Raw genomic sequence first — 12220 nt, 5'->3', positions numbered from 1 at the left:
GCACTTTTGAAACATTAATGATTTAATAGGATGTGGAAGCTTTAAAATTCGCATCATTGCATTTTCATTGTTTATTTTTCTACTGAATCTGAAACTATTATGTCACATCCTTTTGATAAAAGTATCAACTGGATTTTCTGGATGGTTTCATGCAGTGTAGCTGTGGCAAAAGCCTTGGGAAAATCATGGAAGCAGCCATTTTTAGCCACTTCTGCTGTTTAAGAGTCATAGAGTCATGGAGTTGTACAGCACGGAAAGAGACCCGTCATTCTAAATCATCCATGCTGACTAGATATCCTAAATTAATCCAGTCTCATTTGCCAGCACTTCACCCATATCCCTCTAAACCTAATCATGTACACATCCGGATGCCTTTTAAATGTTGCAATTGTACTACTTTGTCTGGCAGGTCAGTTCATTCACGCGCACCACCCTCTGCAAGAAAAAGTTGCCCCTTAGGTCTCTTTTAAATCTTTCCCCCTCACCCTAAACCTATGCCTTCTCTAGTTTTGGACTCCCCTATCTTGAATCTAAAAACATTATGTAACATCTTCATAACAAAGGTCATCAACTGGGAATATTCCCAAAGTAATTGTGACAAAGGCCTCAAAAAATAACATGAGCAGCCACCTCTAGTCACTTCTGTTCTTGTTCTAGGGTCTGTGCCTTTCACTAACCGTCAGCAAGTTGTCTATAATTGTAAGACACTGTGGTTGTCCAAATTAGACCTTCATGGACAACCCACTTGGTTTGGCCACCCTTCACTGAAATATCTACAAATCACATCACAGTCTTTTGTTCCTGGCATATTTTGTGTCATATTTTATTGAGCCTGTTGGAGCTTCTGGGCATTTTATCGCTGTGGCATGAGCAAACAACTCAATCACGGCAACACACCTCCCATCATTCTTCCCGGGAAATCAATGTCTCATGTTCCATCTCTCAAAACACTTTGAGGTTAAAGCATAATCTAAGACTCTCTTGCATACCTATTTGGCTGAGAGGTCTTCTTCTCTATGACAGTATAATATGTCCAACCATGTTTTGGAGCTTTAATACATTGGTTTCTGACATCTATTTCTTGCACCTTAAACAGCACTGCCTCTATGTCCATACCTCAAGTATTTACAGCCATGGTAGTTGGAAAGGATGGATTGTAGAGGGCAGAATATCTTTAAACATCTTTTCAAAAGCATTTGCATTCCAGCACCATGCAGGTGTTGCTCTTGAGGAACTGCTTCAAAGGTTCCACTGTGGTTGTCAAGTGAGGCAAAAGAATTGGCTAACTGGTTTATCATCCATAGATATCTTTGCAGACCATGAACAGACCTCAGAGAAGTAAACTCTTTAACAGCCTTCAGTTTTGTGTGTTTGACGTTATTCTATCCTTGCCAAAAATGTGTTCCTAGAAGCAAATAGAGACTTTGAAAAAAAAAGTATGTATTTTGAGGGAAAGGCCTTTGGTCTGTTGGTACTTTTAAAACTGTTTGGATCCTTTGGTTATGCCTATGGCCATCTTTCTATATATTATGTCATCCATGTGGCATTTGACAGCTTCTAAACCTTGGAAAATATTGGATATAGTCAGTTGATATATTTTATTGGCTAAAATGATCCTAAATGCCAGTCTGTGGAAGCAATATCTCCCAAATGGGGTGATAAGGGAGTAAGCAGTCTTGATTGCTCATCTAATGTCATCTGATAGAAACCTCAGGTTGGCCTCAGGTTTTTTGGCTAAGTTCAGTTAAACCCTTGACTATTGTAGATGGATTTCCCTCACTCCCACTTTGTTGTGCTGCATCATGTCAACACATATTCTGATGGGCCCATTGGGTACAGTAACACAACCTGAACATGTATTTGATTGTTCTTTTAACCAGAAAAACGACATCCCCTGGTCATTTGAGGCAAACAGTTGTGGAAAAACATGCATTCTAGCTCAATATTAAGGTTTCTTGATGATGAATTATGTATACATTCTGTACTATCTAACATTATTTGCACTACAGAGTCACAAGTATTTTACCTCTAATCCTAACAGTTATGCACTTAGATCATATCATTTCCTCTCTGTGGGCTGTAGCATCTGTTTGTTCAGAACTGGTATCCCATCCGATCTGAGTCAGTTCATTTGGCTGGATGGCTGGTCTGCGAAGTAACATTGCCAACAACGTGGGTTCAATTCTCACACCAGCTGAGGTTACTTTGAAGGACTTTCTTTCTCAACCTTTCCTCTTCACCTGAGCTGTGGTGACCCTCAGGTTAATCCACCAATGGCCATCCAGTGACAGAACAGCCTTATGGTTTGACAAGACCGTGGTGACTTTACCTTACATACAAAGTGCAGTGTGTAATGCTTGTAATGAGTTTAGCCAGGCGGACTTCATAAAATATGGGTTTCCTGAATGAGGTTGTTAATCTGGTCCAAACAGGGAGCCCTAGCTGACAGATAAGAACAGAACTGTCCACATAAGCATTGCCCTTATTGGGCTTTGCTAGTTAATAGTTCACAGGACACATGGGTGTTTTTCCTGTTGGTGGAAATATTGATGAAAGTTCTTCCACAATAGTGTCTCTTTCACTGAGCCACTGCACTATCAACCATGTATGATGTGAGGAAAAGCACTACTAACATACAGTGATAGTGTGGGGTTAGAGAAAAAAAGGAAAAAAAAGGACGTTTCAGAAAAAATAAGAAGGAAAATATAAACAGGAGTGTCAGGCATCCTGTTCCCTCTGAGATTTGGTTCTGAAAGAACTGAATCAGTGTCAAAGACTCTCCGTGTGGAAGTAAAGGGTGACTTAGTGACGGGATACCAGCCTCTGTGGAGTTATTTCAGATAGATTCTATTGCAGTTCTGTGATAAGGCTGCCCTTTTTCTCTTGGGATTTGACTTTCTGCATTTTGCTTTGTATTTCCAGCACGACATGAGTAAGTATGTAAGTTAGCTCGCTGAGCTGGAAGGTTTGTTTTCAGATGTTTTGTCACCATGACTAGGTAACATCATCAGCAAGGGTCTCTGGTGAAGCGCTGATGGTATGCCCTGCTTCTCTATATATAGGTCATGGTTTCTTAAGGTGGGTGATGTCACCTCCGGTTCCCTTTTTTCAAGGAAAGGTAGATAGCATCCAAGTTGACGTGTCCACTGATGGAGCTCTGGCCAGAATGCCATACCTCCACGAATTCCCATGCGTGTCCCGTTCTGCCTGTCCCACAATGTGTGCGCCATCTCAGTAGAGGGATGGCACGGTGGCTCAGTGGTTAGCACTGCTGCCTCACAGCGCCAGGGTCCCAGGTTCGATTCCAGCCTCAGGCTGGAGTTTGCACATCCTCACCGTGTCTGCATGGATTTCTTCCGGGTGCTCCAGTTTCGTCCCACAGTCCAAAGATGTGCAATTCAGGTGAATTGGCCATGCTAAATTGCCCATAGTGTTAGGTGCATTAGTCAGAGGGAAATGGGTCTGGGTGGGTTACTCGTCGGAGGGTCGGTGTGGACTGGTTGGGCCAAAGGGCCTGTTTCCACACTGTAGGGAATCTAATCTAACATGAATAACTTAATCTACATCAAATATTTTCTGGACTGTAATAAATCTGTCACTCTCATCAAAAATTCAAATTCTGTTTCTGATGAATGGTTACAGTTATCTGAAGAGATCATTATTGAAATTATCTATTGGTTCCTTTGGATGTTGAACTCCTGTTAAATCTTGCTTTTACCAGAATTTTGTTTCTTTTTAGAGTAATTGCCAAAACTTGTAAATCTTGCAAAATTGAAAACTTGTAAATTTTTGAAATCCTGCAAAATCAATGACTTCATCTATTTTGAGGCCCAGTGAACAATATCCATTCTGTTTCATAGCTTTCCAAATAAAATATTGTGTCTACAGCCTTAATACAATCTTTGCATCACTGTCCTAGTTGAAATTGTAACTGGGAATGCTCCTACAGATCCTCACATCCCAATAAAATCTGTAACTATTAGATCTGATTGGTCATTAAGCTCTTTATAGCCTACACTGCTTCTGCTGATCTTACTGGGTCAGAAGTAGAGACTTGAGCTTGGTGTACTGTTGTTTTCTGATTCGTCAAGCTGATGGTTTGTTTGTTCAAGTGCTTGCAACTGCTGATTTTTGATGTGATGATTTGGAGATGTCGGTGTTGGACTGGGGTGTACAAAGTTAAAAATCTCACAACACCAGGTTATAGTCCAACAGGTTTAATTGGAAGCACTAACTTTCGGAGTGCTGCTCCACCTGAAGAAGGAGCGGCGCTCTGAAAGCTAGTGCTTCCAATTAAACCTGTTGGACTATAACCTGGTGTTGTGCGATTTTTAACTTTTCGATGTGAGTAACTCTTCAAGTAGAAATTTGGAAAGTGGGATTTTTGTGTAGACAGATGCTACCACCAATTCTGTTTCCTTTAGAGTCATTGAGTCGTAGAGATGTACAGCATGGAAACAGACCCTTCGGTCCAACTCCTCTATGCCAACCAGATGTCCCAACCTAATCTAGTCCTACTTGCCAGCACCTGGCCCATATCCTTCCAAACTCCTCGTGTGCATATACCCATCCAGATGCCTTTTAAATGTTGCAATTATACTAGCCTCCACCACTTCCTCTGGCAGCTCATTCCATACACGTACCACCCTCTGCGTGAAAAAGTTGCCCTTTCAGTTTCTTTTAAATCTTTCCCCTCTTGAGTGGCTTCAAGGTCCTAATTGACTTTCAATGTTATTGGATCAATACTAATAAGTCTTAACAATAAGAGTCACTTGTTCTACAAGAAGTAGTTTATTGCATGATAATAAATAGGTACAAGTTATCTTAATTCATTAGACATTTTTACTTAAGCTATGAGGAGATCTAAGGATGTAGACCAGAACCTAAGATATTCTGCCTTATCTCCACATCATCAGAATAGGGTGGAGTTTAGTACAGTCTCTAACATCAACATTCAGAACCATTACCTTATACAACAGTGGTGTTTGTTTGCAGGTATTTCTTGGTTAGGATGTTGAGACAACTCAAAGTTCTCTAAGTTAAATTATCATTTGCAAGTTAGTAATTCTACCGATGTAAAGTATCCGTTGTAAAGAAGGGTCAGGTTAGGCTTCTTGGATAAATCCTACCTGGGGACTTGAACTGCTAAACTCTGAATTCAGTTACTAGTACTGCTCACTGAACTAAGCCGACAGTAAGTGAAAAGAAGGCATTAAGAGCACAGGTGTAGGGGTAGTAATGAAAGGGTAAACAAGAGATGAGTTGGACCTAAGGGTTTGTTTCCATGCTGTATATCTCTGACTTTACTGAAATAACACTATAGGTCTGACCTGAAATATTATATGTGTGAATTGCAGCAATAGTTTCTGCAAATGTAACTTAATTGCTACGCATGAACCCCAATCTTTTCCTCTTTAATACAATTTGACAATCACTATATGACTGTGGGCGGGATGCAGTTATACAAGTTCAACATTAATGAAAGAAATCCTGTTTTAATTCTTTCATATCAGTGAGAAGTAAAACATCAACACATGTTTACATAATGTTCTAACATCATAAACATTGGCAAAATATTTCACTAAGAGGGAAAATAAACAGGGGTTGTAAAAGATTAAGAGAAGCCAATTGAAAGCAAAATGGAAGTGCTCAATTTGAAATGGAGCTTTACACAAGTGCAGGCTTGGATAGAATGTCACACACTGCAATGTCAACACTACTGAAGGCAATGTGTATGGAATTGAAGTGGAAAGCAAGAGCTTTTTCAGAATTGGAAGAGGAGAGAGTGTTAGAAAATAGGACTGAATAAGAGATGAAGGACAGACATCATAAAAATGTGAGGACAAAATTATATGGGTTTCTGCATGAGCAAATAATGGCTTGTTATCAATCTTTCATATCATTGTATTGAAAACCTATGCTGTCACAAAGGGATTCAATATTATGTCTCCATTGTGGTTTGAAAAGAAAATAGGAACTGAATAAAATTGTTTATCCTCTCAAGTTTGGTCTATCAATGTATGAGATGAGGGATGGTCTGTGACCTAACTCCATATTTCTAATTAAGAACAAAATACTGTGGATGCTGAAAATCTGAAAAGAACACAGAGAATCCTTGAGAAATTCAGCAGGTCTGGCAACATTTATGAAGAGAGAGACAGACTTAATGTTTCAAATCTGGAAAAGTCAAAGATGAGACAAACCAAACTCAAAATGTTGATTCTGTGTCTCTCACACAGATGCTGCCAGACCTATTGATTTTTACCAGCATTATGTATTTATTCCATATTCCTAACTATGTCCCATGTCTCTTAACACTTTTGTCTAACAAAATTAATTGTTGATTGAGCATCAATTGCCATTTTCAGAAGAGTTTCAAACTTCTCTAATAGTTTACATGTAGAAATGTTTCTGAAATACCCTCCTGAAAGATCTGACTCTTTTGTTTTACTATGCTCCCTAGTGCATGACTTTCCCACCTAGAGAAATAAACACTACTAATTTACGCTATTTGTTGTGCTTAACATTGGAGTCAGAATTACTAGCAACATCTTCCTAACAGTCTAGAACCCCAGCAGTATCTATTAATGACTATCTTGTGCAAAACTAGTTTGGAACCATAAAAAATAAAGCTGCTTTCAGATTGAATGTGACAAGTATTTGTAATGAAATTGTGAGTTTATCACACTAGTAAGAACAATTGTGATTTAGTTTCTTGTTATTAGGAATTGCTTATCTTGTGGGATAAACATAATGATTCAGAAAAAAATCTGTGTTTTAATGTCAGTGCGAAAATTGAGATTGCTGTGTGGCATACCAGTTCCAAGGCAATATATCCTGGCACAGCTGAAGATGCCAAGTTATTGTCAATGGGGTGTTCCCAATCTGGTCAAATGTTCATTAATGCAGAGGAATTCAAACAACATTGCCGGGCATGTGAATGAAAGATTCAATATGTTTCTGGTGTCATTCTTGAGGTGTTTTCCTTGATATTGGTCTACAACAGTTAGCTGTACAACATTTGCACAGAATGTTGTCTGTGTAATGAATCTTAAGGACTCTTTTGTGTGCTGAAGATCTGATGATTTTAGATTTGTCTTTTGGACTCTGGGAATATGAAGTTAGCTGTTTAGAAGTTAGCATCCAGCACAAGTCTCCAGTTGAGACTATAGTCCCTTGTTGAAAAAAGAGCACCCGCTTGGAGGGCTGTTTCTGAACAAAAGGTAAGAACACTTACTTTGATGAGAGATTATCCTTGAAATCTAATAAGATCCCACACGGGACAAAATGGGTCACAGTTTGGAGCACAAAAAGAAAAGCAATTGCATATCAAAAAATAATGTGCTCTCCTGTGGAAGAGAGCACAGATCTACATGCAATAACACTGTAATTTATCTCAGTAACTATATCAAACTTAACCTTGTTTTTTTTAAATAAATTATCAGGTGATGGTCCCTTCTGAGATAAATTTGAATTTCAACCAGAAAACAACTGTGATCAAGTGACCAAGGGCCAAAAACTGGACATTCGAACTTGACCCACGACTGAAGAAGTCAGGCCTGACAGAAAGTTGGCCAAACTAAATTGAGCAACAGCCTGCAGCTATTGGCTACAGAGAATAGTGAAAATCAAAGTCAAACAGGTTTCAAAGGTTCCAAGGTGCTGTATTGGAGAAGTATTGCCCAGATGTTTTGACCACAGAACATACTGGAAGGTCAGTAGTAGGGGAAGGGGTGGAAGGGGGGGGGGGGGGGGCAAGGTGGCCATAAGAGCAAATACCTAGATGCCATCCCTTACTGAAGATTTAATGAAGACTCAGCGAAGACTTGACTTGGCCCAGCAGTGGTGCTCCAACCACATGGAGAAAAAGAGAGAGAGAGAAGATCTGCCCTGACCTTTTAGACTCTACATGGAAGAGTGGTGCTGGAAAAGCATAGCAGGTAAGGCAGCATCTGAGGAGCAGGAAGATTGATGTTTTGGGCAAAAGCCCTTCAACATCTCTTCATGGAAGAGAGCCAGCTCTATGTCAGAGTGGAAGAAGATTGCAATCACCCAGCTCCTGCATGGATTGTCTGGGTAATATTCTTTCTCAGACAGATAGAACTAGAAAGATGTTAAGTATTGTGGGAATTTGGGAAACACTCGCATGTTGTTTTTAGTAAGGAATATTTTCTTAATAAAATCAAGTTGAATCACAAATTAAGTTCTGAGTCCCTTTGTCCGCCTCACCGACAAGAGTGCTTGAGTAAAGTGTTTTACATGAACTGGTCAAAGTGTCCACAGCACAGACAAATCAACTTTTAAAAGATCTGCATTGTCAAATGAGAATATATAGCTATCTGCACCATCAGGTTTTCCCAAGTTTATAGATAGTTAAATGTGTTGTAATACACTTGGGGGAAGGTAAATTACAATGTGAAACTGCCGTTGTTTGGGATTATATAAACATCTTGGCTCAAATGTCTGTGGATTGTTGCATTGGAATGCAATGATACATCCATCTTGGACCAGTGCCCTTGATTGCATGTTCAGGAGGAGCTTATGCAGTTTACACAGCCATGACGAGTAGGCTAGGGTTAATGGAATGCTGGGAAATAGAAGTAAATTTGTGCTGCTCTTCTTATCAAGAATGAAGTCTCAAACTTTGTGAAAAGAAACTTTATTATATGTTGATCTTGAGGCAACCAGATCACAATCTTGGATGTCCAGGCGTTCAACGACTCTATCCCTTGGTTGGCTTTGAGCCTGACCAAATGTACCATTTTAGTCCTGATCAGAAGTTGAGGCTCAAACAATCTGCAACCCAATTTTCTCGACCTACATTGATGGCTTTGTAAAGGTTAAGTAAAGGATCAGTGCACACAAGGGCACCCTGGGAACTATAGTTCAAATTCATGGCATGGCATAACCAGATCTTGGTTTGGTTATTCCAGTGGTTCTGACAATACTAGGGCTGGAGTTTGTTGTAATAATGTATGGTTTTCAGGTTACTTTTGAGAAAATAAAATAATTTATCGACATGCTTTAAGATATGGAAATATACTTTGATCGTAACCTCCAGAAGTGGTAATTTGACAAGTTTGGGTTGGTCATAATAATAGCAGAACATTGTAAGTCCATTCATACAAGGTAACTTTATTCAACTTCTTATAACAGAAGCTGCAGGTTAATAAGAAAATGATGATGGACCTATCGGGAGTTTCTCATGTTCTGCAAATAGAATTTACAGGATGTGCACCATTTGCTTGATTTAACTGTAAGGTAACACCAAAGGTGTTAACAAACAATCCTGAATAACTTACATCAGAGTCTTACTGAAGAAACTCTGTCATTATGTTGCTTTGCCAGTAACCTTCCACTTACAACCTTTATATTAGTGTGGGGTGATTGGGTAATTTCATCAAAACCTTACATGCAGAAAAAAGAAATTGCTATGTAACTCTTCCATGCAAGATTGTAACACAAGTTACAGCTATCTGAAATTTCAAGACATCATTTGAAAGCACAGAATGAAAAATGATAACCATCTGATAATGCTCAAAGTATCCTTTCATTTTTTCATAATAAATGGTTAGTGTATACATTAAATATTCTTGGCAACAAATTTCAGCATTTCTCCCTCATTCAGTACTGTCATGTTTGATATCATATGATTATGCTTTGTGAGATTTATTTACTTTCCTACCCTCACTTTCATTAACAGTGACAATCCTTTTGTTGGATGTCTAGATTCTCTGGTAGTTTTGGCCCTTCAGAACATCTAGTGCTGCTCACATTGTTTAAATACAGATATTAACAATAATATGTTACACATGTTTCCTGGTGCATTCAACTGAATGCATTTTCTCAGCCTTTATGCCACTCCCTCAGCCTGCTGCTTGGACAAACCAGATAATCTGCAACTGACATGTTATAATTGACCCTGAGATAACTACACGGAACACAATTCTGCTCCATTCTCAATCTGCCTACATTGATGTCTGTAACATTGCTCTTGCCTCAGTTCATCTGCTGCAAAAATAATCATCCCTTTTGTTCCTCTGAGACATGTCTATTCCAGTTGTCCCCTGGTTGATCTCCCACCTTCCACGAAGCTTCTTTAGAACTCTGCTCCTGGTTTCTTATCTTGCACTGAATCCCATACACCCATGATTCTGAAGGCTTATATAGGTTCTTGATGGAGTCACGCCTTGATTTTCAAATTTTTGTCCTTGATTTCCCACAACTGTTGGTCTCCCGACCGTCCACCTTGCCTCTTGGCGTGTTTAATTACTCTGCAATAAACAATATTTATTTCAGCCTTTTGGACCTTAAGCTTAGGAATTTACTTTGAAAACCTGTTTGTCTCTTTATCCCTCTTTACTCCAGGACTTCCCAAACAGACCTCATTAATTGCCTCAGACTTCAGATGACCATGGAGTTTTGTGGTGGGAGGGATTGGGACGTTGTTTTAGCTTCTCAGAAGATAAGGGGAGTTTAGTTCCTGTGCTAGAAGGACAGAAAAATTCACAACTGTAGGAATGAAAGGATTGAACACAATTACATTTCAAAACTGTTTTTTGCAGTAACAATCAGGCCTTAAATAACCGTCCTTTAGGTCACGGCCACATTACAAAGAAATGCAAGGATTTGAAGAGGACTTACAGCTGTTAGTGCTCAGTCCAAACTCAATGGCACAGCAGGTGACTTCAAAATCTCATCAGGTGACCTGCAGAGGGATTACATCCCAAAGTCTGGAGAGTCCTAACAGTAAAGGTATTTGGAAATAGTCCCAAATAAATTACATCAGAGTCTTCAGAGGAAACTACATCCACTCTGCCGTTATGTTTCAGACATTCCTTGAAATCTATCTGTTTGACCAAGCTTTCATCCTCAGACTCTCCTTATGTGGCTTGATGTCAAATTTGCCACAAAATGCTTCTGTGATGCACTCCGGATGGCTGGACCATTTGCTATATAAAAGGCAATCTATCAATGCAAGTTGCTTGTGTTACTTCCTCTAATTCAGGCAACTAGGATTTGAGCTATAGGGAGAGGCTGAACAGGCTGGGGCTGTTTTCCCTGGAGCATTAGAGGCTGAGGGGTGACCTTATAGAGGTTTACAAAATTGTGAGGGGCATGGATAGGATAAATAGGCAAAGTCTCTTCCCTGAGGTGGGAGAGTCCAGAATTAGAGGGCATAGGTTTAGGATGAGAGGGGAAAGATATAAAAGAGACCTAAAGGGCAAAGTTTTCATGCATTGGGTGGTACGTGTATGGAATGAGCTGCCAGAGGAAGTGGTGGAGGCTGGTACAATTGCAACATTTAAAAAGCATCTGGATGGGTATATGAATAGGAAGGGTTTAGAGGGATATGGGCCAGGCGCCAGGAGGTGGGACTAGATTGGGTTAGGATATCTGGTCGGCATGGACGAGTTGGACTGAACGGTCTGTTTCCGTGCTGTACATCTCTGACTGTATGAATCTATATCAAAATTTTACTCAAATAGCCATTGCTTTAAACTATATTTCAGAATTTTTTTAAAGTTAGAGTTGAGGTACGCAAAGCTATGTAGTGTTCTGATTTCCACTTTAAGATATAATTTCCTCACAGAATTACTGAGGTTGGTCAGGTGGGATGTATCTTTTCCAAAATTGTATTTGTTGCTTTTTGCTAGGTTGATTTCAACTTTGCTCCAAGTAGTCTATATTCTTTGCATTGAAAATGCACAACTGGTTGACTTGTTCTTTTGATTTTTTTTTTGAGACACTCCGTTAATGAGCAAAGAAGTTGATTCAATATTAGTGTAATCATGTTTAATTTAGCTCAATACTATAATTTATATAATAAAAATTTAAATGTCTTTTTGTCTTTTTTTGACAGGTTATTTCCCAGGCAGAGCATCATTGCTGAAACAACCAACAAAATTAAAGTAAAATACTGCAGATGCTGGAAATCTGAAATTAAAAAAAACAGAAAATGCTGGAAATACTCAACAGTATCTGGGGATAAAAATGGAGTTAACAATTTGAGTTAATTGCCAGAGGAGTAAATGCATAAAAACGCATTCATTGGAAAACTGACATCAAGCATGTTCACAGATTTAATTAAAGTAAACTGAAGTAACATTTGCACTTCTTATTACAGAAGTTATAAATCAGTGCTTTATGTGTTATACTGCTTTATATATTTGCTGAGCGATGTGCTCAATTTTCTCTCTTGGCTAGGAAAGCCAGCAAA

General features: G+C 39.1%; 1 long non-coding RNA gene across 1 annotated transcript in view; it reads left to right on the top strand.

Annotated features, from left to right (window-relative positions):
• LOC140467107 (uncharacterized) overlaps positions 1-12017 on the top strand; it is a 30057-nt gene extending 18040 nt beyond the window's left edge. Inside the window, exon 3 of the long non-coding RNA XR_011955347.1 lies at positions 11864-12017. This is a non-coding gene — a long non-coding RNA (uncharacterized lncRNA). The remainder of the gene's footprint in view (positions 1-11863) is intronic.
• Positions 12018-12220: the final 203 nt, after the last annotated feature.

The sequence above is a fragment of the Chiloscyllium punctatum genome, chromosome 45 (genome assembly GCF_047496795.1).
Source record: "Chiloscyllium punctatum isolate Juve2018m chromosome 45, sChiPun1.3, whole genome shotgun sequence".
Classification (NCBI taxonomy): domain Eukaryota; kingdom Metazoa; phylum Chordata; class Chondrichthyes; order Orectolobiformes; family Hemiscylliidae; genus Chiloscyllium; species Chiloscyllium punctatum.
Note: the sequence above shows the minus strand (reverse complement) of the source record. Positions and strands in the feature narration are given on the sequence as shown.